The sequence below is a fragment of the Panicum virgatum genome, chromosome 2N (genome assembly GCF_016808335.1).
Source record: "Panicum virgatum strain AP13 chromosome 2N, P.virgatum_v5, whole genome shotgun sequence".
In the NCBI taxonomy this organism is placed as follows: domain Eukaryota; kingdom Viridiplantae; phylum Streptophyta; class Magnoliopsida; order Poales; family Poaceae; genus Panicum; species Panicum virgatum.
The window spans coordinates 13917075-13941331 of NC_053146.1; the positions used below are offsets into that span (position 1 = coordinate 13917075).

Consider the following 24257-nt stretch of genomic DNA (forward strand, 5'->3'; position numbering starts at 1 on the left):
CCTGAAGTGTGTTACCCATAAATCTCTAGCTAGACTCTTCCTGGTCCACGGCAATCTGTGAGGGATGTTGCTTCTGTTTCCCAAAATCTCTTATCCTAATTTTATCTATAGTTTAGCAGTAGTCTAGACTCTAGATGAGAACAATATCATGGTTGTGGCATATTAGTACGACCTCTGTACTATTTTTAATATTGCACAGAAACACGTTCAAGATTTTTTAGCTCCAAGCACCTCCATATATCTTTGCATCTTTGATGATATGCTAAGTACCTACAATACTTTTTACTTCTACGCCAAATAGATGTACGATTCTATTTATTCTTTCAAGAGCACAACTAAACCGTTAAATCTGGATATATACTTTCACCCAATCTCACCCTCACCTCGAATAATAATGGTGGACAGCTCAAACCTACAACAACACAAGGGATCTGAACTTCCGCAGGCATTAACTAGCAACTCTCGTTCTTCAACATTTCAAAGCTATGGTCATGATCTGCAAGCAACACCTGAATATATCAAGTGATTAGTCACGTTGGAAGCTTGCTTACTAGCCTTGATATGCCTGCCTTCCTTTTTTTGGCACAAATGATAGCCTTTAATATTTCAGTTATTTGATCCACAATTTTATATTAAATATGTAACTTTTACCAAGATATGATGTACTATTTGCAGCCGCTCATAATCCATCAATCACATAAATCTAATATTATCAGAAATATCTCAAATGTGATCTTTGTTCATAAATCAAAGAGCGAAATAGTACCGTGATGCTTCCTGTTTCCCCACCATGTAAACACTGGCTAAACTTAAGGGTGCGGCAAAGCCGCACAAGGTTTTTAGTGATTTACTAGTTTCTATCAAAATTTTGAAGTTCTGCTTGCATATATATTCTAGATCATAATACAGGTGCTTGGCAGAGATGATTCGTCCTTGTACCAAATACAGCTAGTGATGAAGGCAGTTTACATGTACAAATTGATACATTCAATATTAATATAACAACCAATAATCAAACAGATAAAAAATTGTTATCAGTGATAATGCTTCACATCTTCCTAAATTTCACATCTGCAATCGGTAGGAGAGATCTACATACATCAGAGATATATCAGTAAGATAAGTTCTCAAATCTGAGGACAACTCATAACTCATAAATAAACTATATATTGCTAATAATTCTGAGAATTAAGAATGGTCTATATAAGAATAGGACTAGATCAAAAGAAACAAAACACCGTCAAAAACCAATTAAGTAGTGTGACGAGAACAGTATATATAACACTATAATTATAACGAGCAAGAGGTTAACAATTTTGCATCCACTATCAGGTGCCTCTATACCCTCTAGCACAGTTGATTAATGCACTAATGATAACCATGGGCAAGTATAAGAACAGCTAAATTTGTACTTCAGGAATCTTAATTAGCACAAACTTCAAGTTCTATAATCATTACATATCTGAAAGTTTTATAAGCAGAGAGTAGGTTGGTGAAATTTAATCGTGACGATGGATGGGAAGAAAGCACAACATACAAAGCATCACAATATGCACATTGAAGAGAATGATATAATATGACCAACGATAAATTGCTTGGATGGATAAGTTAGAATGCAAAATATGTCACAGATATAATTAAGCAGAGATTTGTGCCAAAACTAACATATGAATTTTGAAAAAGAAAATAACATTCATTCAACACAGGATCGAATGAAATAAGTCACACAATTAAAGCGATATTACCACTGGTACACACTGTTGTCCATTACTGGGAAACAATAAAACCTGAAACCTCGCCTAAATAGTTTGTTCTCTCTATAACTTACATGAAGATTATTCGATGGACTGCATACACACAACCCACAGGAGAATAGAGAGACCTATCAAGTTTGAAGATTATTCGGGTGGACATGTACATTCAAAGGGATCTGTTATAGACAGATCATGCACATGCTTCACATGCGTGAGATAATGATCACATTTATCTCTCGTAAAATCAATCTTAGCACCAATGGAAGCCCTTCTCTCCACCTGAAGCATCTCATGCTGGCGTGCAAGGAAACTTTGATCGTCCATGTGGTGTCCACCCTCAAGTCTCATAGTCTCCAGAAGTTTTGCATTCAATATGAAGAATGTTGCAAAGTTTATTTGTGATTTTATGCCTCGATACCTATGAAACACTATTGTCTTGAGACGGATGTCAAAGGATCGAATAAGGTTACGGTGTTTACGGCGCCATAGATTATTACTCCCAGACCTGTATGACTGAAAGCACAAAAGGAATATCAAATAAACGAATTGTACTGATCAAATACCGGCACAAATATTTTCAATTAACACAACGAACTGCCAGGGGACTAAATATTGTTACCTGGATATACAACTTCTCCAAGCATGGGAAGCACATCAGTAATTCAATAACCATATCCAAGCTCAGACGATAAATGTTGACTCCTAACACCTTGATACTAGATACCACCGACCTTGAGCCAACGACACGCAATTTCTTCATCCATACATAGCATGAAACAATGCAAAACATTATAAACTAAACATTTATAACAATGTTGGCAATGTCAGAAAAAGAAAAGACTCTGAACATTGAAATGCAAGAAAGAGAAATGGCAAAAACGTACCTCAATAACCATGGAGCCAAACACAAACCTGGAGGAGATATCAATGTCGTAAATGCATCCCAAGGTCTCCAATTTTGGCGCTGCGCCTGCGATCACCGACACTCGCAAGCCGTGGTGTACTTCAGGAAATAGAAGCCTTTCCAGAGATGGGGCGTCCTGGATGATGATTTCAACTATGCCTGTCGATGCGCCATCATCACCCAATAACGGAGAACACACGCCAATGCTCGTAAGGCTGGCCGATCTGATGCGGAGACGGCGCGAGCCGACGCTGTGGCCGAGCAGCAGGCACTCGAGGATCGGGCAGCCGGCGATGGCGCGGTGCAGTGATGCATCCGAGATGCTCACGCGTTCAAGCTCGAGCTTCTTCATCTGGGGGAAGCGGAATGCCTGGGCGGCGCCGTCGGAGATGGTGCACTCGCTGAGCGCGGCGACGCGGAGGCTGCGCGAGAAGCGGAAGGTGGACAGCGGCAGCGGCGCGAGCTCGTTCTGGCGGCGGAAGCCGCACATGTCGAGCTCCTGGAGGCCGTCGAGGGCCCGCGACCGGAGCCACGCATCTAGGGTTCGGGGGTTGGCATGGAACAGGCGCGTGTCGACGCAGAAGCACCGACCTGGGCCGCCGTGAGCGGCGAGGATGCGGGAGACGGCGCCGGCGAGCGCGCCGAGGTCCGCGGGGAGCTGGAGGCAGTCGAGGTTGAGCGGGGTGGTGCGCCACAGGTAGCGCCACCGGGAGGACAGGATCGGGGTGCGCCCGGCTTCCTTGGTGGGGAGGAGCGCGATGATGTCCTGGAGGACGGCGTCGGGTAGATCGCCGACACCGATGCGGGCGGCGCCGACGAGGTCTTGTCCCCCTCCTCCTCCGCCAGCTTGAAGAACCGGCGGCGGGTCTTGCTGCCTGCGGGATCCGAATCCGTCCCCGCCGGCTCCAGCTCCAGCAAGGTTCGGATCGGGAGAATCCGTCGCCGGGGCCGGCGAGAAGCCCCCTATCTGCGCCGCAAGCTGGCCACCTGGTGCCCCCGAGGGCCCCGACGACCTCCTCCTTTTGGGACGGGGAGCCATGCCCGGCGGCTGCAGGTGCCGCGGGACAGAAGGCAAGAGAGGAGTGGCGGCGGCTGTGTGGCCTCTGGCTCAGTGGCCGATGCCGCAAATCTCGCTCAGTTTATATATGATTAGGTCAGGTGCTGCTGCCCTGTCTGTGCTCAGACAGTGTACTACCTACAGCCTACAGGCTACAGTGCCCTGACACAAGCCGCCTAGTTTATTTCCATATCGAGAAGCCCGCCCAGCTATTCACCCTCTGAAAAATAAATTAAAGCGCCATGTCTATGAAATTGTGGGATTCTAATCTCTGAATAAAAAAGGAGTTAAGAATAAAAAAGGAGTTTGGGATCGACGCCATTCTAAATTCTAATGTACCTTACACTGCCAGATTTGTCCTCTTTGCCTGAGTGTCCGAAACACTTGGCAAAGCTGATATTACTTCCACTGGGCCGACAAGTACTTTCTTTGCATGGAGTTCCGTTGTTTCCATATCATCCTCTCCCTGCTGCTTAATTTCATGAGGCGATTCAGGTGTGTCACTACCGGAATCTGGTAGTTTGTCGTGTGTCTGGGGAACACGGCAAAACCCATATTGCACACGGCAAAAACACACAGCATACGTCGGCCGACAAAGCGCTCACAGCACATGGCAAAGCTACTTTTCCGTGTGCATTTTCCAGCCGCTGCCCCACCGCAGGCCGCACCCCCGCCGCTGCTCACACCCCACCACTACTGCCTTGCCGACCGCAGCCCCACCGCTGGCCACACTCCTACCGCCGCTCGCAGCCCCGCCGCTGGAGCCATCTGCCCCTCCACAGTCGACGTTAAGCACCAGAGGAACAGGTAGTCGCCATCGGCGTCCCCCGGAGCGGGCTCCCGGCGGGAAGGAGGGGACGGCCGGGGCGTGGTGGCCGGATCCAGCCTCGCCGCCGGATCGGATCTGGCGAAGGGAGGGGGCCACGCGCCAGAGTACCGCTCTTTCTGTGTTGGGAGGGGGCTGGCTAGGAGAGGGCCGGGCGAGCACCGTCCTCCCTCTCTCTCCGTGCCGGGAGAGGGCCACGCCGGAGAGGACCATGCCGGGAGGGGTGCTAGCTGGAGGCCGGCGAAGCCACTCTGAGTCGCCATGGGGACGGGTGGCGGCAGCAACGGAGAGGAGGGAGAGAGGGGCTACAATAGTTTACAGTCGACCGTAGGGAGACCCTCCCTACGGTCGATCTTCGGACCGTTAGTTTTTTTTCCATTTTTAGTATTTTTTGTCGTTTTCTGACAAAAAAATCTCAAAAAAGAAATATTTGGACAGAGAAATTTTTTGAAAAAAAATAGGAAAGGTTGAAAAAATTTCAAGAAAAATTTTGGAAAAAAAAGATGGGAAAAAATAACGGGAGAAAATTTGAAAAGAAAAAATTACGAAATAAATTGAAGAATTGAAGATAAAAATTTTACACCCAAAAATAAAAAGCTCAGGTAAAAAAATTTGTATCAAAAAAAAAGAAAAAAAACCCTACCGATGGCGACGGCGGATCCACCGCGCGCCACCGGAGCGGCGCGGATCATCCGCCGCCTCCCCGCCGCGCGCCTCTCCCCCGCTTCGCCGCCGCGCGTCGCTGCACCGCTTCGCCGCCGCTCGTTCGCCGTCGCCGGCCCGCCGCGCGCAGCTGCACCGCTCCGCAGCTGCAGATCGCCCGCCGCGGATCCGCCTCCCCGCCGGGCGCCGCTGCGCGGCCCCGCTCGGGCTCGCCGTTCCGCCGGAGGGAGGTAAGATATCCGCGGCCATGGGCACCTCCTCCCGGGCTCCGCGGCCGTGGGCACCTCGCCGGAGAAAAGGAGTGGGGAGAGGAAGGAGAAAAGGAGTGGGGAGAGGAAGGAGAAAAGGAGGCGGGGAAGGGCATAGAGTGGGAAGGAAGCGGGGGGGTTGAGTCGACCGTGGGAACTCACGGTCGACTGTAGAATCAGGATTGCGGGGAGAGAGGGGGGCGGCAGTGGGGAGCAGGGAGAGGGGAGAGATGGGGGAGTGGAGGATGGGTGAGGGGGTACGGTGTGGGAAGGGGGTGGTGTGTGTTCGGCCGGGCCAGGTGGGGTTTGGTAGACACACGATAAACAATGTGTTTGTCATGTGTCCGAAATATTGCACACGGCAAACAAAAATATACACTGCAAAGATACGTTTTGCGGTAGCGTGATAGCTCTCTCGGCATCGCAACCACCAAGCAGCAGCATTCACTAATAGTGGTCATGCTCGAGGAGAGACAGCTTGCTGTGGCCTGTCGCCAGAGTACATGCGATACGCAAAACTTCTCTCCCAGAAAACATAGCTTAAAACATAGCTTGCTCCTTCTCGGGAATGACGACGATCCTCCATGCAACTTCGATTCCTCAGATGACGTGGCCTCCCCCACCAACCAAGTGTACTTACTTGGGCTTGAGTTGCTCTGGACCGGCCATTTATTGGGCCGTGAAACAGCCCGACCCACTCTCACAGTCTGACACACCAAGGCCAGGGTTGCGGCGGCGCCGCCACCAGACACCCGCACCACAAGCCGCAGGGCGCCGGGCGCAGAGATGGAGCCGCCGGGTCCCAGTTCTAAGAGGAGGAAGTCGGATTCGGGGGAGCGAGAGGCCGGCGAGTCCCCGCCGGAGGCCACGGAGGTGCCGAATCCCCAGCTTGCACCGACGCCATCTTCCTCCTCTCCACCAAGCGATGAAGGCGGCGGCGACGACTACATCAGCGGCCTCCCCGACGCCATCCTCGGCGAAATCGTCGCCCTCCTCTCCACCAGGGACGCCGCCCGCGTCAAGACCCTCGCCTCCCGGCAAGGTGGCGCCACATCTGGCGCGCCGCCCCTCTCAACCTCGACAGCAGCGAGCTCCCCGACGCCGACGGGGCCCTCGTCGGAGCCGTCTCCCGTATCCTCGCTGACCACCCCGGCCCCGGCCTCCGCTTCTGCATCCCGTCGCACCTCGTCTTCAACCGCCCCGTCACTGTGGAGGCCTGGCTGCGCTCCCCGGCGCTCGACGGCCTCCAGGAGCTTGACCTCCGTGTGGCTACCTTCAGCAAGCTCGACCCTCCGTGTGGCTACCTTCAGCAAGCTCGACCTCGTGATGCCAAGGTTGAAGCGCTTCACTTCCCCCGGCTCACGCATCTCACACTTCAAGATGTCAGCATGTCCGGTTACCTTTTCAAAGGCTAAGAAAATGCTATATCCGGCTATACTCTTAGCTAACTCATTTAGCTGTTTTGCAAATCAAATTCACAGTTTTAGAATATTCAGTACATCATCAATTCATCATGTAGAAAAACAACATAGGACTTCAACTTCATGCTTTCACAAATGGTTAGAGAGCTTGGCCAGCTATTTATACATGGTTCTATTTTGGGCCTAAATGATGCACTGTGTTTAGCAGGCCGGCCAGCGACAGCGACCCATTCGATCTCCATTCTCCAGTCAAAATTTAGCGGGCTAAGAGATGGTAATTTAGCTGATTTAGCTGGCTATAGCGGGTTATTAGCGGGTTATCCTACTTAGCGCCAAATGGACCTTCTCCTAGCGTTTATGCTCCCAAAAAGTTAAATCCGGCTATAGCGGCAGCTATAGCTGGTTATTTAAAACCTTGCTCCCTGCACACCATGATTTCCAGTTCCAGCTGCCCTGTCCTGGAATACTTGCTGCTCGACGACTGCTGTGGGTGCCACCAGCTCATGATAAGCTCAAATAGCCTCAGAAGCATTGCCTTCGGTGCTAAACACCATACTGGCACGCCCCGGTTAAACGAAGTTATCCTTGTCAACGCCCCTTGCCTTGAAAGGTTCCTCCATAATAACATAGATGTGTCTGTAATTGTGGCGCCGAAACTAGATGCCTTAGGCTGTCATAATGATGAGCTACACTAGTCCAGAAACAATTTGTGTTGACAGGGCCTATTTACCGTGCTGGCGGGCGTAGTTGGAACCCGCCAGCCCAAATCCACCAGGGCCCACTTGACTAGCGCCCGCCAGCACAGAAGGTATTTGTTCTGGCGGGCCTCTTAATCGCCCGCCAGTAAAGACTAAAAGCTGTGAAGACCAAGAAGGCTACAAATTGACCGAAAAGGTACAAGAACAACTAAAAGCAGTGAAGATCAAGAATGCAAAAGATGACATCAAAGAAGAGGCGCACAAAAAAGAAAGGCACAAGGTATCCGCCTACATTGCAAAAGTGATGCTGAAGAGGGTTGATAAGGATTGGCTCATGACTCCATATGAATTTGAGTAAGTTTGCTTTAATTGTCATATATTATGTGGTAATTAATGTTAATGTAGTATTTAATAAATGATGTTATTATGCAGCAACCATTGGATTGCTATAATGATTATGCCCAAGATCGGAAGAGCAGTGGTCCTAGACTCAGCCGACTATGACCAAAAATGATACAGGGAGTTCATATGCATTTTACAAAAGTAAGATATTTCCTGACATTCCAATTCCATGCATATTTAGTTTGTCAATAATTTATGCATTCCTAAATTATTATCTTATTAATTATTACTATATGTCATTCTAACCTTACAGCGTGTACCACCTCTACGTCATGAAACGCGGGCCACATCCACCGGACAGGACGGAAGTTATGAACATTCGATATCATTTCCATGTAAGAACATAGCACTTAAATTTTATTGGTTATGTAAGTACGCACTCCTAATATATAATTTTTTTATGAAGTGCCACAAGCAACCTCCTGGCTCGGTGCTATGTGGCTACTACGTCTGCGAGTTCCTTAGAAACAGCGGGAGGTACCGAACAAACTCTGAAGACGTAAGTCATTATATTCTACTATATACTAATAACATGATTTAACATGACACTTGAACATACGACATCTTACTTTTTTTCAGATGCAGGAAATACCTGTGGCCAACAATAGATTGGGCGACACAGAGATCGACAACATTATCGCTGACATTGCAAGGTTCATCCAATGCGAGATTTGTCATGTGGCGGGCAAATACTTTGACCACGGTGGGGTGCTGGCTTTGGATGAGAACAACAACCTTAGCAACGGGATAAAGGACAATTAATGGTTGTTTTTCTTTGAACAATTGGTGTAAATATTAATATTATTGTAAACATGATGGTTGCTCTTGTTACTAAATATTAGTTGCTTGGAAACATTAGTCATTTTAATTGATGCACCATGTTAAAAGTATTGATGCAACGTACAGTGATATATTGCAAGAAATATTAACTTTCAATTAATGGGAAACAAATTTAAATTTAAATTGACAGAAAATAAAATTATAGCACAAGAAAAATCTTTGTGCTGGCGGGTTAGTTAAGCCATTCGCCAGCACAGAATCAATTTGTCCTGGCGGTTCCTTAAGACAACCGCGAGCACAGATCCCAATTTGTACTGGCAGGCGACTTAAGGAGCCCGCCAGTAAAGATACAATTTGTGCTGGCGGCACTACTACAAAACAGGCCTTTGTTCCTGGCCATTTGTCCCGGCAGCCTTTGGGCCCGGGACAATAGGTGGCTTTTGTCCCGGGTCCAACGGCTAGCCGAGCCAGCGGGGGGGGGGGGGGGGGACAGGGGCCTTTTGTCCCGGTTGGAGACACCAACCGGGACAAAATGGGGGCCTTTTGTCCCGGTTGGTGCCTCCAACCGGGATAAAAGGCCTTGGGCCCCTTATCCCCTTCCCTCTCCCCCCGCCCGAGCCATTCAGCTCACTTGTTTTCTTGCTGTTCTTGGCTCGGGATAGAGGAGTTCTTGCTCATTTCTTCACCACATTTGTGAAGATCTTTGATTCCCCGTCCATCCATCTGCTCTAAAGGTTTGGGGCTTGTTTTTCTCTTCTTCCTTGGCTTGTATAGCTCATTTCATACTTTAGAAATAGAGAAAATGTGTAGCTAGCTCATTTCTTGGACATTTAGCTAGCTAGATTGCATATGTAGGTGTAATTTTCTTTTAGATTTAGATGAGTATATGGATAGTAGAAATTTTTAGAATGAGTGTAGATACTTCATGTGATGTACTTGTATATATGACCATATTGTGGATAGTTGATTTTTTTATTCATGAATGAATTAATGAAATGAGTATATTATAGAATTTTTTGTATTATGAATGGATTATTTTGACACTCTAGTGATGTATTTAATCAGGCTCACATTGAAACCATCTAGAAGCTAAAAATATCTTTATTTCGAAACAAGTATACGTCGTTAATCTCCATCCAACGGTGATGGCACTACCTTTCAGGGATACACGATGCGCTATAAGGACGTCGCAAATCGGTTGGTCGCATCACCAGCACTTCCGATTGATAAGAAAAAAGCATTTGACGCAGTCAACATGCCCGTTGTTGTACTGAGAGCATATCAACGAGCATGCTGCCTGTGCCAAGTGATGTGCCTATTAATCGTAAATGTTGGTGCTGCGACTAGCCGATTGGTGACATCCTTGTACTGCACCGTGTCCCCCCGAAAGGCAGTGTCATCACCGCAGGGTTGAGGTTACTAACATATACATTTTCAGAAATAAAGGTTTATTTTTCTTCTAGAGGGTTTCTGGATATTGAAAAGAGTGTACTCCTGGAACTGAAGGGTGTCAAAGTAATTAGAAGTTATAGAGATTTCTTTCAATTAATTAGAGATTTCTTGAGGATTAATGATACATTTCATCTTTTTTATATGATTTCATTGTTATTTGCAAGAGTTATTAATCTGATCATTGTAATTGTAATAGTAAATAATTTTTGCATTGTAATGGTAAGAATTTATAATTTTGTGGAAAATAAAGGTATTTTTCAGTAAAATATGGCTTCAGCAGCTGGAGGGTTTGATATATTTTATTTATTCGATACGTGTAAAGAATTCAAATCGATTTATTTAAAATGCAGATGGACCGGCAATGGATGTACAATGCTGACCGACGTTCGAAAGAATTCATTGATGGCCTGCATTATTTTTTGTCTGTGGCTGAGGCAAACAAGCAGAATGGTTTTATGTGCTGCCCGTGTGTTCATTGCAACAATAACAAGGATTACTCATCTTCAAGAATCCTACACAGCCACATTTTCGCAAATGGTTTCATGAAGAAGTATGTTTGTTGGACGAAGCACGGAGAACAGGGGGTTACCATGGAAGACAATGAAGAAGAAGATTTTGACGACCACTTTCCCGGGAATGCTGGAATCGGTGCATTCGATGACGATATTCCCATGGAAGAGCCCGAAGTAGATGTAGCAGAAAATGATCCCAGCGACGATCTGGGGCAGGCATTGCACAATGTGCAGGCAGACTGTGAGAGTGAAACGGAGAGGTTGAAGTTCCAGAAGTTGTTAGAGGACCACCATAAGTTGTTGTACCCAGATTGTCAAAATGGATTTAAGAAACTTGGCACCACCTTGGAGTTGCTGCAATGGAAGGTGACAAATGGTGTATCCGACAAGGGATTTGGTGAATTACTCAAACTTGTTAAAAAAATGCTTCCTAAGGACAATGAATTGCCTGCCACAACGTATGAAGCCAAGCAACTTGTTTGCCCTTTGGGACTGGAAATGTAAAAGATACATGCATGCCCCAACGACTGCATCCTCTACCGAGGCGAGTACAAGAATTTGGATGCATGTCCCGTATGCAGTGCATTGCGTTATAAGATTAGAAAAGATGATCCTGGAGATGTCGAGGGGGAGCCTCCCCGGAAGAGAGTTCCTGCGAAGGTCATGTGGTATTCGCCTATAATACCACGTTTGAAGCGTCTGTTTAGAAATAAAGATAATGCTAAGTTGATGCGATGGCACAAAGAGGAATGCAAGAAAGACTCGATGTTGAGACACCCCGCTGATGGGTCGCAGTGGAGAAAAATAGATAGAACGTACCCTAAATTTGATTTGGATGCGAGAAACATAAGGTTCGGTTTGAGTACGGATGGCATGAATCCTTTTGGTGAGATGAGCAGTGGTCATAGCACTTGGCCTGTGACTCTTTGTCTGTACAATCTTCCACCATGGCTCTGCATGAAACAAAAGTTCATCATGATGCCAGTGCTTATCCCGGGTCCAAAGCAGCCCGGAAATGACATTGATGTGTACCTAAGACCATTGGTCGAAGAACTCTTATTGCTCTGGGGCGATGAAGGTGTACGGATGTGGGATGAATACAAACAGGAAAACTTCAACCTACGAGCATTGCTGTTCGTAACGATCAATGACTGGCCTGCTCTTAGTAACTTGTCAGGACATTCGAACAAGGGATACAAAGCATGCACACACTGTTTAGATGATACCGATAATATATTGTTGACTCACTGTAAGAAGGTTGTATACATGGGTCATCGTCGCCCATCAGGCATGCGGTACGAAAGAAGGGCAAGCATTTCAAAGGCCAAGCGGACCACCGAACAAAACCGATGCACCGTAGTAGTAAAGACGTCTTCAACATGGTAAAAGATCTAGAAGTTATTTTTGGAAAGGGGTCTGGTAGCCAACCTGTTCCGAACGAAAACGGAATGGCGCCCATGTGGAAGAAGAAATCTATATTTTGGGAGCTACCATATTGGGAAGTCTTAGATGTTCGTCATGCAATTGATGTGATGCACCTCACGAAGAATTTTTGCGTCAACCTGATAGCATTCTTGGGAGTGTACGGAAAGACAAAAGATACAGTAGAAGCACGTCAAGAATTGCAACGTATGGAAGAACGAGATGCCTTACATCCACAACAGCGAGATAATGGACGACAATACTTAAGTTCTGCCAGCTATACTCTTAGCAAGGAAGAGAAAGAAACCATGTTTGACTGCTTGAGCAGTATAAAGGTTCCATCTGGATACTCATCCAATATAAAAGGAATCTTAAATTTGGTAGAGAAGAAATTTACAAATCTCAAGTCCCATGACTGCCATGTGCTTATGACCGAACTTCTTCCGGTTGTGCTGCGGGGGATTATGCCTGATAACGTCCGGTTAACCATCGTGAAGATATGTGCCTTCCTCAACGCAGTTTCTCAGAAGATAATTGACCCGGAGAATTTGATAAAGCTGCAAAACGATGTGGTGCAATGTCTTGTTGGCTTTGAGCTGATATTTCCACCATCTTTCTTCAACATCATGACACATCTTCTAGTGCACCTTGTCAAAGAGATTGATATCCTCAGACCAGTATTTCTACACAACATGTTCCCATTCGAAAGGTTCATGGGGGTACTCAAGAAATGTGTTCGTAATAGAGCTCGTCCAGAAGGAAGCGTCGCCAGTGCCTACGGAACTGAGGAGGTCATTGACTTTTGTGTTGACTTTATTGATGACCTTAAACCGATTGGAGTCCCTGAATCGCGATATAAGGGGAGACTAACTGGAAAGGGTACATTAGGAAAGAAATCTTATGTCTGCACAGATGATTTCTCATTCAAGAAAGCGCATTATATGGTTCTTCAACAATCATCCTTGGTTGACCCATATATCGAGGAACACAAGAAAATTCTGCTCTCCAATTTCCCGGAAAAGTCTGAGGCATGGATTACATGTGAGCACATGAACACTTTCTGCAGCTAGTTGCAGAAGCATCTAATGCATAACATAGATATAAGTGAACAACTGTTCTTATTGGCTAGGGGACCATCTTGGAATATCTTAACATACCAAGGGTACGAGATAAATGGAAACACATTTTATACGATAGCCCAAGATAAAAAGAGTACCAACCAAAACAGCGGTGTTCGTATGGATGCCACAGACAATAATGGAAAAAAGGACACATATTACGGCTACATTGAAGAGATATGGGAGCTGGATTACGGTCCCAATTTCAAGGTGCCTCTATTTCGTTGCCAATGGGTTAAGCTATCTGGAGGAGGGGTAACAAAAGATGAGTATGGGATGACAATATTTGATCTCAACAATCTTGGGTATAGAGACGAGCCATTTGTCCTAGCCCAGGATGTCGCTCAGGTTTTCTACATTAAGGACATGTCCAGCAAGCCAAAGAAGGGGATAAACAAGCAAAAGGATGAGCCTAAGCGACACATAGTTCTATCAGGAAAGAGAAACATCGTTGGAGTGGAGGACAAGACAGACTTTTCAGAAGAATATAATAATTTTGTTGACATTCCACCTTTCGAAGTAAATGCTGATCCATGCATCCTGCTAGCCAATGATGATGCTCCATACTTGCGCCGTGATCATAATCAAGGGACATTTGTGAAGAGAAAGTCTGTTACCGCTAATCCTTCTTGTACTTGAATCATTTTATATTATTGTATAAAAACATAATCGCAATTCGAATACTTTTATTATATATGTACTGTACAATTATACTTTATGTGTTATATATATTATTTTATATATTTTTCACTTAATTACTAGACTCAATTATAATTTTCATTCAATAATGGATTACTCAACTAATTTTATTTATTTCATGAAATTACATTCACATTAACACACTATACTCTCTCACTAACACACAATCTCACTAACACACACTATCTCTCAAACTCACACACTACTCATTAATATCATGAAATTGCTTAATTTTAACTAAAATTCACTTTTTAAACGTTAATATCGTGATAGAATCCACTTTTTGTCGAAAAGCAACAGTTTGAAAAAAAATTTCACCTAATATATTTTTGCATGGTCAAAATAACAAATATGATTTCAAAAAAGTTAGATATTTCATTGACCCAATCACTTGAATGAAAATTAATTATTTTTGTTGCGTGTATCAAGTTTATATAGAGATAAGAAATTTTGTTCCATAATTTTTGGAATCATAATTTTATTAACTGAATTAACAAATGAAAGCCAATTTTAAAAGAGAAATAAAAAGAAACAAAAACAAACATAACATTAGGTGGGGACGAGGGAAAACGGGCCCCTTTTGTCCCGGGTGGTAGATCCACCCGGGACTAAAGGTGGGCCGCGGGCTGGGAATTTTCCCGGCCCGCCGAAAAACCCCTTTTGTCCCGGGTGAAGCCACGACCCGGGACAAAAAGGGCCTTTTGTCCCGGGTGAAGCCACGACCCGGGACAAAAGGTCCTTTTGTCCCGGGTCGTGGCTTCACCCGGGACAAAAGGACTCCCCCCCCATATATTTCCTTCCTCCTTCACCCTTCCCCTAACACTTGGTTTCTCATCTGCGCCTGGTGCCGCCGCCGTCCTGCTCCCCCCACCGCGCGAGCCGAGCACCGCCGCCATCGACGTCGCCGCCGCCCAGAGCCACCGCCTCCGCCGTCCTGCTCCCCCCACCGCGCGAGCCAAGCACCGCCGCCATCGACGTCGCCGCCGCCCAGAGCCCCGACCTCACGCCGCCGCCCAGAGCCGCCGCCGCCGCCGTAACGCCCTCGCCACCATCCCCTGCTCGCCATCGACCCGCCGCTACAGGCCATCCCAGCCCACGCCGCGTACCCAAAGGTAGAGCTCGATCTCGTCCCCTCCAACACAGAGCACTAACAGAATCACCATGCTTTATCTGCTGCTCTCAAATGTAGGTGCATTGATGCTTGGTATTTTTCCGAGGTCTCATTACCTAAACTCACCAATAATAAGGACAATGTTAAACAATATATTAATTATTTAGGTCATCAAATAGGAAATGAGGCTTCACAAAACTATTATAGTGTTCACCCTGAATCTGACTTAAGCTTCCTACTACGCAACTAAATGGAAAGCTATGGTAAACTATTATTATGAGTACTGTAATGGAAGGAAATAAGCTCACGCACACAAATGCACCGTGTAAATCATCTGTCAAACTTACAGTACCACAACAATGACTAATATAACTTTCTAATTATGATCTGCATGAGAGAAAAATTATTGATAAGTAATTGACATGAATCTATGAATTTACTATAATAACATTCAGGGTCCAACTTAATTGACGTAAATTGCTGACTTCGATTTACTAGAAAGAAAACTCTTGGCAAGTAAGTAACATGGATCCATAAATTTTCTATAACATTTACTAATAAAAAACTTTTAGTTTCGTGCTACTTAGACCTAAGTCCATAAAATCAACCACAACAAAAGAACCTGATGAAATCGGCACAATTCAAAGAAAGTAGCAAATTATATGGTTAATTTAGCATTGTACAGGATCAATGAAGGTCTAGAAAATTACGAGAATTGTGTACTAAGAAGTATGGTAAACTAGTATAAGAGCGATCAATCATTCAACAATACATTTGTTACCTAAAAGGTAAAAGTAATGCAGCCTGGTACATAAACTACTAAAGCTGCCTGTACCTAAAAATAGATGGAATCATAGTGGAGAAAGGCTGAATCCCACTGCATTTGACACCGAGGTTTCATCTCCTAAAAGATCGTCCTACTACGAGAGTCCCCTCAACACCTTCTCCATTCCATTCAACCCCAGAACCTCTCGCTACGTTGGGAAGCTCCTGCCTCTGTATAGTTCCCCAATGTTCTTTAATTTTTAGTTTTCAGAGTGTGTCGAGTGTTTGCAGCACTGAGATCGACATCGACGACCAATTATGGGGCTCATTTTCAGTAGCTAGGAAGCTACACTCATGTAACTTTGGGACATGCTCATAATTTGAAATCATAATTTAGAGTTCATGTTATTTAGAGTGAAATCATAATTTGTTGTTAAGAGTGAAATCATAATTTGTTGTGTAAATAAAGGTATATTTACAAATTTTTAAATCTATGAATGTATGTATGTATGTATGTGTAAAGTGAGTTTAAATTTCTTTTAAATATTTCATGTATATTTCTTGAATTACTTAGTGAAATATTTCTCGACCTCATCCATCGATCGGTACTTAGTGAAATTATCGATAGAATATTTCAAGTTCATTTCTTGAATTACTTAGAGAATATTACTCGACCTCGTCCATCGATCGGTACTTAGTCAAATGCACGCAAATATGTGGATTATTTAGATAATTTTTAAGGGTTTTATTTGTATTCATATTTTAGTTACGATGGATCCGCGACACACAGACGCGGAAGACGAACAGTTCTTGTTGAATATGATTGGCGACGGTCAAGGAGATGTCGCTGAACAAGCTGATGATGGCAGCAATACCGACATATATTTGAATATGTCCGGTGATGGAATTGAGGCACCATCTATTCAGGATGACGCTGCTGCTGAACAAAGTGCTAATGTACATATCACAATTATATTTATTTGTAGTGACAATCATATTTTCATCTGAATCTATATGAATACTATGAATGTTTTTTTATAGCCGTCTGGATCATCGTCGCAGCAGAAAAAGACGAAGCGAGGCCCAACAAAAAAACTGGAAGGGCGGTTTATTATAACGGAAGTTGGTCCAGATGGCGAACCGATCGCTCCAGAAGCTGCCGCCAAAAAATTCATAAGACAATCCGGATGTATTGTCAGGGACCACATCCCGATCAGCTTCAGGCTCTGGAAAGCTTCCAATCTAAGCGAGGAACGGGATGCGGTACCCGAAAGAGAAAAAGAATGGTGCTGGCGGGAGCTTAAGAAAAACTTCACGGTTCCAGCTGAATCCGAAGAGATATGCAAGCGCTGGACCCTGAGTAAGATGGCCGAACAGCTGCGATCATTCAAGAAAATTTTGACGAAGAAATATATCAAGACCAGGACCACACCCGTATTTACCGGCGAGCTCGAAAAGCTCAGGGGTCACTGGGATGCATTTGTGGAATACAAGTCTTCAGAGCTTGGGCTTCAGAAGGTGCAGAAGGCCAAAGACAACGCCTCGAAGAAAGTGTACCATCACACTCTAGGCCAAGGAGGCTACAAGCTTGCAGTACCCAAATGGGAGAAGATGGAGCAGGATCTGCTTGACAGAGGCATCCAACCTGCGACCATGAACTGGCCTGAAAGGTCAAGGACCTGGTTTTATGGTCACGGGGGAAGCTTGGACTCATTGACTGGTGACTGCATCTATGGGACAAACATCCAGCGAGCAGCCCAGAGACTACAGGAGGCCATACAAGCAGCGGCCGAGGGAACATTCCTGCCGGATAGAGAGAGGGACGAGCTGACTTATGCCCTTGGGAATCCAGAGCATCCGGGCCGCACAAGAGGCAAAGGCGTGGTTCCGTGGAAGTATGGGTTCAGGGATTACATTGATTCATATAGAAGCCGGCAAAGAAGAAAGAATGATGAGCGGGAGCACTTGCAAAGGCTAGAGGAACGGCTCATGTCACACGATCAAAGACTGGAGGAAGAGGTTCAATGCCAAGTGGCCGTAGCAATGAGCCAGCAACAGCAAGCGCAAACGTTGCCTCCAGAGCCTAGTGTCGCAACCGATCACCTGTCTCAGTGGAAAAGCAGCTGCGCTTCCACAGACGTCGCCACCGCCGAGCCCACGGGGATCCAGGCCGCAGTTGAAGCGTCGGCCCCGCAGCGATTTCCAGTGGATGAGATCACCCACCGGACACCTTGTGACCTGCAGACTGCCGTTAAGAACTTAATGTTCACTGTTGCGTACGGTACCGCCATGCCAACCGAACCAGGCGACGTGTACCACGGGCAGCAAATTCCGCCTAGATACACAAGAGTTGGCGTGGAGCAGGTGTGCCAGGGTTGGGAGACGCTCAAGCTTGATATTCCTGGAGGCGATGGGGAGAGGACACTAGCAGAAGCCATTCATGGCTACATCCTATGGGATAAGCGCTACATTGTCCTAAAGTCGGATGATCAAACACCAAGACCGGCATCTCAGCATGCCTCTCCAAGACCGGCATCTCCGCAAAACTCCCCAAGGGCAGCACTGTCTCGACAAGGTTCACCGGCACATTCTCCATCACCATCATCTCATGCGCTGATGAACACTCAAGCGTCACCGTCGCCTCCATGGTCACCCCCTCCGCCGCCGGCAAAGAAGCAGAAACGGCCGCCGGCAAAGAAGGTAGCTGCACCGGCTAAGGAGCCTCCAAAGAAGAAGGAAAAGAAGAAGAAAACCAAGGAGGCTCCTATTAAACCCTGGGACATGAGCCTTGAAGAATGCAATCGGATAACTCAAGAAAGAGTTAAAGAGCACTTCAAGCCGAAGCCGAAGCCGGAGCCCGAGAAAGTGATAAATCCGATAGATTTGAAATTTTTTAAGGGAATGTGCGAAGCAAATAAGAGAAAATTCATTCCGAGAGAACCCCCTTCAGACTACGAACACACAATTATCAAAACTACTGAGAAAAAGAAGAGACAATCAAAGTCGTCGTCGTCCGACGTTCCACAGCTCAGAGCCCAAAAGAAACAATCAATAGAGCCTCTCGTAGTGGGACAGACGACGCAAGAACAAGACTTTGTTACATTTTTGAAAGAATCAAACCTGACGGCCGCTCAGATTGCAGGGGGAGAAGATATTCCAAAGGCCGATGTGGTCGTCAAATGGACGTTTGAGATCGGCAAAACTCTTGTACCCCCCGAAGTAGTGTCTGTGCTTCCAACGCAAATGTATAAGCTGCACCAGCACTACATGCGTGCGATGGCCGATTGCATCTTCATGCAGGGCGCAAAGATTAAAGATGACGATTTCTTACGGGGGGAGGCCATTATATGGATAAACTGGGAAGAAATTTACCAACTATTCCATCAGGAGGCCCTCGACATCTCTATGGTCGGCTTGTGGGTTCTGTAAGTATTTTACTCTCCTTACGTATTGTTTTGCATGATCTCAACATACTGATCTCTTGATTTATTCGGTATCATGTAGAATGGAGATACATACTTGCAGAAGAAAGGGATACTCTCACCTCGGCTTCATCGACCCAATTACTTGTAATTGGAGGCTTCTACGTGACAATTCCGATGAGATATTCCAAAACTTGTTCAAGTACATAAGCGTTCATCACAACAAGCAAATGATATTGTTTCCTTACAACTTTGCGTGAGTGATTCCTTCCGTCTAACTCTTTCTATTCTGTAATCGAATTGTTTAAACCTTAACTACCAAGAACTGCCTCCGTATAATCTTGCAGTGAACACTTTGTCCTAATTGTCATAATTCCCGAGAAGAGCCTACTCGTGGTTATGGACTCATTGAGGAGACCTCCAGAACAATACGAAAATCTTCTTAACATGATGAAAAAGTAATTCTACCACTACTCCGTCGATGACCGATAATTTGAATCACTTTGTTACTTGACTATAATTGTTCTAATCATGCACAGGGTTTGGAAAGAATTTGCTAAAAATCATCCAGGTAAATTTGACAAGGAATTGAAGATCAAGACAGATTTTCCGGTACGCGCTTGGATGATTCGTTGCACGATTCATTAGTTTTATTATATATTCATGTAAATACCTGATAATTTCTTCTCTCTTAAAGTGTATGAGGCAGAAACCAGGCACTGTATTGTGCGCATACTATGTATGCGAGAACATCCATGGTCTGGTAGGTCCTCCAAAGGGCTGGACAGATTGGGAGGAGGAAGTAAGTAAAAAAACTTGTTAATATTTGAACTCGTATTTTAATTAGTCGAAATTAATTATCCCCTTTTTCCATAGGTCGGGGAGATGCGCGATAAACTCATACCGGAGGAAAAGATTATGGCGATTCAAGAACAATTCTCCGGATTTATTGTTGAGCAAGTCCTCGATCCAAAAGGCGAATTCTACTATGATGGAATATCTAATATTGACAATCACAGCAAATATGACAATATACGCATATATATGTAATTAAGAACGAATATAACTTTGTAAATATATATGTGTGTCTATGTATTAAATTTCTATTTATGAGTATGTATGTATTAAATTTCCAAAAGGCGAATTCTACTATGTAATTAAGAACGAATATACCTATGCAAATATGACAGAGTATGTATGTATTATATATATAAGCACTCCAATAATATATGTGTATATATATATTTATATAATATTGGTCCTAGACATTTTTATATGTAAAGGAATTCACATGTATAGATATGTGTATACATATATATATATATAAGTGAATTAATTTATATATGAAAACAATCTAGGAAAAATAATATATAAGTAACTATATATATATGTATATATTAATGGAGATCATACACACTTAATTCCAATAGAAAAGTATAATTGAAATAGAAAAAGAATTGAGAAAAGAAAAACATGAAAAAAAAGAGACCTTTTGTCCCGGTTGGTAACACCAACCGGGACAAAAGGGTGCGCCAGCCACGTGGGCGCTAGCTGCACCTTTTGTCCCGGTTGGTGTTACCAACCGGGACAAAAGGTCCTCTTTTATCCCGGTTGCCAGACCCGGGACAAAAGGGCACCCCCTTTTGTCCCGGACTGGCGTTCCCGGTTGGGAAATCGGGACAACAGCGGTTTCCCAACCGGGACAAATCAACGTTTTTGTAGTAGTGCGGGTGACCCGCCCGCCAGCACAAATGGCCATTTGTGCTGGCACAAGAATGCTGGCGGGCGTCCCACCTGCCAGCACAGATATGTTTTGCCCGCCACACCAAATCATTTCTGTGCTAGTGCTAGATTCCTTACTCGTGTTTGGCACCACGGTTCTTCAGGTAGCTACTACGTTTTAGTTTCTTCCCAACTAAAGGCTGCTATCTATTGTTTTGGTTACTTCATATAATCTGCATATGGCCTAATGGTATGTTCTTTTTATGCTTGATTTAGGGATTCCTTCTTGTGAGCTTGACTACGGTGGTGCGCAGTGTCAAGATTCTGGCTCTCAAATCACGTGATATTAAACTTGATATGGTTATTGACTTGATGAAATGCTTTCCATGTTTAGAGAAGTTGTACATAATGGTAAAGTTCTCTTCACTGACAGTTCTCGAGTTGTTCATACATGTTCTTTTCATTGGCTTGTTGCTATGCCAATCCTTTTTACCAGCAATGTGGTTTGAGTTTCCCTATTTTAATCTGCTTGCTCTGCAGTCTTGTATTTCAGGCCGAGAAATGAATTGGTGGCGTCGCAAACATGGGGATTTCATTAAATGCTCTGATATCCGTCTCAAGACAATAGTGTTGGCGCAGTATCAAGGCATCAGATCACAAGTCAACTTTGCCTCATTCTTTCTACTGAATGCGAGAGAGTTAGAGTTAATGACACTTGAGGTTGAAAGTAAAGATTACAATGAGGAGTTTATTGCAGAACAACATGAGATGCTTCAGATGGAGAAAAAGGCTTCAAGAGGTGCACGGTTACATTTTACGGCAAATGGATGTCAGCGTTTTGTTATGCACGTTGACCATATCCGTGATTTGTCTATAACTGATCCCTTTGAATGTAGATGTTAAAATTAGCCTTGGTCGTAACCCTTTTATGATTTTTCCTTTCCACTCTCATTTGGTACATTGTCTCAACAATTGTCTCATGGTATCAAAATATATCTATTGTTAGTTTGTGGTCTATGCAGTAAACAGATTTTACTAGAAATGGTGAAGTTCACAGACAAGAGCTATATATATAGTAGGAGATTGCTGCAAAAGACATTCTTTATTTGGAACTTCAAAGACCAGCTACCTCCTCAGTAGATTATAAAATCTTCATTTTGTAGTACATGTTGCCTAGTAACTTGCTTTCCCGTGTACTGTACTGTAGTGCTTAGTTAGTTGTGCACTTGTGCTTCTCATGTGTCTTTGGTTATGAAATTTGCGTACTTAGCAGCTGACTGTTTTGCTTAATAATCTCGTTAATTTCCTTAGCCCACCCTATCTTCTAGTAGATCTGAGCCAACTTGTGTTAGCTAGATTTTTAAGCATGCCAGGATCAATTTGTTACTGTTGCCTGACCCTTGGGTGCCTTGCGTAGTATGATGCTTTTCAGAAGCTGCAGTATGATACCTTTTGGAGTTGCTGTTCCATTTCTGGGCGTGAAATAGAATTTTTTATGCTCAACTGCATGCCTTTTATTTATATCTTTATTTTCTTTTGGGTCTTAATGCCGAGGCATTCGGGACGTTTGGTAGCCTGGACAACGCTTCAGCCAGGCCCATGGGCTAGTACGTTTGGTAGTCTGGACCGGGACACTTGGCTGGGCCGCACGATGGCGGTCTCATTTGGTTCCTCCGCTGGGGGCCCTGCAGCTAACAGAAAGCAAAGCATAGTCACAAATACTATGAAAAAGCATACTCACACTGATCACAACAAAAGTTATTTAGATGGAGACGTAGCCAAGAAACTACTTCGATCATAAATTACGGCTATAAAATGCTTGCAAAATAAATTAATAAAAATAAAATAGTACTTCAAACCACTTTTGAAGACAAATCTGGCGTACAATTTTCAAAATTTCAATCGAATATTCTTATGATGAGAGTTATTTTTACAGGCAACTCAAACCTACGCTTGTTTTATTTTTTTTTCTTATGAGAAACCTACGCTTCCTGTTACTGACATCTAGCGATGATATTGCTCATTCCTGTAGTTATTCTTTTACCAATCATCTTCTTCGTGAACCTGCCCTGCTTTTCGATTGGCGTGAGCTATATCATGCTAACTCATCTTTCGATTGCCCTGCAGCATTCAGTATAATATTGCTATTTCTTATTTGTAGAAGTCCAAACTCCAGTAATGAGCCCGTTCAAACGCTTCCAATTTTATTTGTTATCTGGAATGAATACTGCTTGACACTGAGCTCAAATGTTGCTAGCACATGTATAGCTTCCCCTCAATAAAACCAAACTTAACTCCATTCTGCATTCGCTAAAAAAATATTTGAGACCTTGTGAAGTTTATCCACTCGGCTAAATCAACAAACCACCACCACTACACAAAGGGGACATTGACCCCTTCATTAGTCCCGAACGATTTTAGGCTCGGAACTAATGAAGGGATTAGTCCCAGGTCCAATAACTATGGGGTGGGGAACTTTAAGTCTCTTTTTAGTCTGATTAGTGTTACCAACCGGGACTTAAAGTTCGGACTTTAGCAGTGATAGTTATTGTTTGCTAAAGTAAGATCATGTGGTTTATGTGCTAATTACGTCCTTAGCAGATCTAACAGTATTGAGTTCTCAATTATTGATGCACATTTAAATATGACAGAAGCAAAGTGTTTGAGACTATGGTAGTAATCCTTCCCCTGTTCTACATACATGAATACACTACGGGATTCCACTCATTTGCCTCGGACCCTGTCTCAGGCACCAGCATTTTTCGTACAATAATAGTGCGTTATGCGGCTGATAGGATTCAAACACACAACCTCCCCCTCAGGTGTAACCTCCTCTACTACTACATCACACTCTCACTTGTGTCTATACTCCATTTTCTTTCTCAATATATTATACTAAACTGAGTGTGAATTGGTTGTTTGAGGCTCTAAACAAATTCAAATTTAAAAGTTGTCAACTACAAAGTTCCCTAATTTTTTGAGATCTACAACTTTTATTTTGGTAGTTTCTCCATACGAGGTCATTTACAAAATTTAAATTTCAAATTTGAGAAATTCAAACTTAGTTTTTTGTTGACAAGATGATATCAAATAAAAAAGTTGTCAACTAGACACATGGGTTGTGATTTAAAATAAAATCTATTATAACTAGATAATGATGTAACGAACATGGCCCCATTTAGGCCATATCAAGTGATTTTGGTGATCGTATGACAACGCAATCAATGGGACTAACGAGTTTGCGAGATCATACTTGTAGGATTTCTTAGGTCCCTTGGATG

At 44.2% G+C, this 24257-nt stretch overlaps 2 long non-coding RNA genes across 2 annotated transcripts; both read left to right on the plus strand.

Moving 5' to 3' along the window:
- The first annotated feature begins 6126 nt into the window (after window positions 1-6126).
- LOC120659830 lies at window positions 6127-8843 on the plus strand. The gene is made up of 5 exons (XR_005669204.1): window positions 6127-7925; window positions 8004-8114; window positions 8227-8308; window positions 8380-8472; window positions 8553-8843. It is a non-coding gene; the product is annotated as an uncharacterized LOC120659830 (long non-coding RNA).
- A 12257-nt stretch (window positions 8844-21100) lies between these two features.
- On the plus strand, window positions 21101-21940 carry LOC120658733. The gene is made up of 3 exons (XR_005668823.1): window positions 21101-21140; window positions 21253-21387; window positions 21517-21940. It is a non-coding gene; the product is annotated as an uncharacterized LOC120658733 (long non-coding RNA).
- The last annotated feature ends 2317 nt before the right edge of the window (window positions 21941-24257 follow it).